Below are 4,237 nucleotides of genomic sequence, written 5' to 3'. Positions count from 1 at the left end.
AGCGGAAACTGTATGAGACTACACAAAACAGGTTTACCAATGAACCTTCCTGTACTACAGTGAGGTCGACTTGGCCCGTATATGATGACAGCAGAACGAATCTATTTATGAAATTCCATCATGAGAAAATAAAGCAAATTGTCTCCTTTATTGTAGGACACTGTGTAATTGGAACACATTCTATAAGACTGGGCTTTCGATACAACGACTAATGCAGAAGCTGTCATAATGAACAAGAGGAGGAGACTGTGTCTCACATATGATGCCAATGCACGGCTCTGGTAAAACCGAGGCAACGCATCCTCGTAATTCCAATCCTATCATGTTTGGATGAGCTATCATTATGTTATTGCACAGCCGAATATAACAATCTAACTTGTTAAATTTGTTTTGCTAAGTATAGCTTTGGATCTACCTTCACTATTTTTCAATATTGGCCAAAAAAAAGTGCAGTTGAAGTACACAGCTTCCTCAATTTCAATGTGCTGGATATGGTTTGTTCGGTTCAGAAGTAGTGATTTTGACACGGAAAATAAAAATCGCTCAGGCCATCCAAAAAAGTTTGAAGACCAAGAATTGGATTATTGTGAAACTCAACAAGAGCTTACAAAATCATTGGGAGCTACTCAATAAGCAATTTAAAAATGTTTTCAAGCCGTTGGATTCACCCAAAAGCAAGGAAATCGGTTACCATACGAATTGTAGCGGAGAGACTGTGAAAGACTATTTTGTATGTCTGAAATGTTACTTTAACGCTGCAAAAGAAAATCAATTTTGTATCGAATCATTACTTGTGATGAAAAATGGATCTATTACAAAAACTCGAAGCGTAAGAGATCTTATGTGAAGCCCGGTCAACCAGCCGAATCGACACCAAAGCCAAATATCTATGGCGCTAAGGTAATTCTCTGTATTTGATGGGAGCAAAAGGCTCCTATCTATTATAAGCTGCTGAAATCTGTTCAGATCATCACAGGGAAATGCAACTGATATCTTAGAAGATAGGTACGCTCAGAATATCCAGCCAAACATGAAATCGTTATATTCCATCATGACAACGCACAGTGGTATAGAAAAAACATGTAAGAAAGTATGGTCGGTCAAGCCTGATCATATAATACATGGACAGCCAACCAGCCAGCCAGACAGACAGACGGACGGACGGACGGATGGACGGACATCGTTTAATCGACTCAGAAAATGATTCTACGTCGATCGGTATACTTTAAGGTTAGACCAATATTTTTGGGTGTTACAAACATCTGCACAAACGCATTATACCCTCCCCACTATGCTGGTGTAGGGTATAAAAACAGAGGGAAATCAATATGTAACTTCTAAATGGTAAGTCCGATTTAAATGAAGTTTCACATGCACAAAGATGAAGTGTTGTCGAGTTTAAGTTTTGAACTTGGACCTCATGGGCCTAACAGGGGCGCGAACAAGGATCCTCAAATTAGTACACCTTGGTATATTACATTTTCGATCGATGCAGAACGCTCTCTCTGGGATCCGCTTCAGTTTGGAAAATAGTAATGGGTTCAAAGATGAGCAGTTCTTTTGGCTCGGAATCCATATGTTTCTAGAAAAGTGGGAAAAGTCCATACCAAACAATAAATGTATATTGCTCAAATGTTTCAAAATAAAAGCAAAAAATTTGAAAAATTTCGCATTTTTAAGTTATTTATACGCCCTATAATTTAATAAAATATCATATTGTTATACCCTACACCACCATAGCAGGGAGGGTATTATGCGTTTGTGCAGATGTTTGTAACGCCCAAAAATATTAGTCTAACTTTCATCACTTTCTGAGTCGATTAAATTATGTCCGTCCGTCCGTCTGGTTGGCTGGCTGGCTATCCATGTAAACTTTGTACGCTCGCAATTTTGAAGATATTTCGATCAAATTTGGTAAATAATTTTTTTTCGGCACAAGAACCAAGCCTTTTGAAACTGGCTGAAATCGGTCCATTATTTCACCTAGCCCCCATACAAATGTCCTTCCGAAATTGCACTTTATCGGTCATAAATGTTTAATTTATAAATGTATCTCCACAAATTGCGCTACAAATAAGTTTTATATATACAAAATTCATGTCACCAAATTTTGTTACGATCGGTCCATAATTAGTCATAGCTCCCATATAGACCCGCTTCCGAAAATAACTTTCACGTGCATAAATCTCTTAAAAATGTTGGTATACTCACAAAATTCAACATAGTAAACTTTAATATAGACATAAATCAACCGACGTAATTTGATGTTGATCGGTCCATAATTGGTCATAGCCCCCATATAAGGCCCACTTCTGAAAATCATTCAAAAATATAAATTATTGAAATCTTAAAAGTAAAATGTTTTTGCTCTTTTACTTAGTGTAGGGTATTATATGGTCGGGTTTGACCGACCATACTTTCTTACTTGTTTATTTTAGAATCGTTTATTTACATTTTTTAGCCCTGGAATTTCCCGGAAACTACAGATAGCACTGAAATTGATATGTGTAGTGTTCGAATCTAGGTCTCGTTTTAGTTTTGTTGGCACCCAAATCATTGTAGTGCTGTGTTATTTAAGAAATTTCACACAAAAGCAACCCACTTCATACACAAAATTTGCATGCAAGTTTATAACAAAACTTAAGTTGAACACAACGTAAAGAATATTTCAAAGAGAAGTCTAGACTTTTGAGATACAAAGCAAATGATGGACATGTGGAGAAATAGAACAATAGTACAAGTGGCAGACATCAAAAGAAATTAGACAGTTTGATAAAAGAAATAACATACATATGTAAAGGGAACATTTTGGTGCTACCCAATATTTCCATATAACTAGATATAAACTAAACTAAATTTGTGCAGCCAAAATACTAATAATATTCAGCTGCTTTATATATTCAAGGTGTCATCAATTTAGCCAATCCATGTACAGAATTATTATGGCGATTGCCTTAAAAAAAACTCTAATGCTTTTAATTAAATAACAACTTTATTTGACTATTCTTTAAGAAAAAGAAAATTTTTCAAAATTTCAGCAGGAAGAGAAAAATTAAACTTTATCCATCAAAATATTTTCTTTTATATTTATTTTGAACTTTATAAATATTTGCACAAACGAACTTAAACAACTTGAAATATTCTTTTATTTTTCTACATTTGAAATTTATTTATTTTACCCTTTTTACATCACAAAACAACACCACCCCCCCTCCCTCAAAAGAACATAAGAAATATCAAAAAGAATGTTATAAATTTTCTTTTGTATCAAGTACTTGTAGTTTTGTATGCTATTTTTATTTTATTTTGTTCATAAAAAATTATCTAAAGAAATGACTATGAAATAAGGCAAAACTTAACACTTAAGTTAGTTTGTTAAACTAAGCAATTTTTCATCAACTGCACAATAACTTAAACAAATGGAAGAAGCAGGAAGACAAGCAAAAGGCCTATAATACTGTGTAATGTAATAAAAGTTTTTCTTAAACTTAAAATAGACTAGAACTTGAAATTTTTTATATATTTCTGTTGTATTCTCAAATACATAAGATAGTTGAAAATAGGAAGTTGAAAAAAAAAAGAAAATAATAAATGTTCATTTAGAATAATTTTGTGCTGCAATTTGTTTGCTTTTTGCTGTTAGTTTTTTGTAAATTTGAGACGCATTTTAGGTCTGCAAGAAAATTAAGAAAAAGAAAAAATGCGTTTAGACATTAAAGTGTTTTCGGGTGATGTATGTGTCCAATAAATGGGAATTTATACAGAGATGTTTATTTGAAATGTTAAGTTTTTTAGGAAATATTTATTTATCTAAAATATAGTTAGACTATCTTACCCGGCGATGGCAGATTAATATTGCATTATCACAGGAGTGTCTTTCCCGTAAAATAATTTAATAAAATGTTATAAAATCATTTTTTAGCCCTGATTTCGTCAGTTGGATTGGGCTTCCCGAATACTGCCATGTCACTGCCATTGTTGACATATTTGCAAATGTTTTTGATTGACTTTACAACATGGATATGGGCATCAAACATGTTTGTAGGACACGATCCATCTGTTATCGACGTCAACATCTACATTGCTCATTTTGATTGTAGTTGTATATCCACCGTTTTTCGGCTTTCTTCGCCTATACAGGGGATATCCATCGCCTCCAGTTTAGGTTTCTTGGAGCAGCTCACATGGATAGAGCTTTGTACACTTTCTTTTTTTCATGCATGGTTAATTTGTGTTC

The sequence above is a fragment of the Calliphora vicina genome, chromosome 3, assembly GCF_958450345.1.
Source record: "Calliphora vicina chromosome 3, idCalVici1.1, whole genome shotgun sequence".
Taxonomy (NCBI): domain Eukaryota; kingdom Metazoa; phylum Arthropoda; class Insecta; order Diptera; family Calliphoridae; genus Calliphora; species Calliphora vicina.
The sequence above is the reverse complement of the archived record's forward strand: the minus strand, read 5'-3'. Positions refer to the sequence as shown.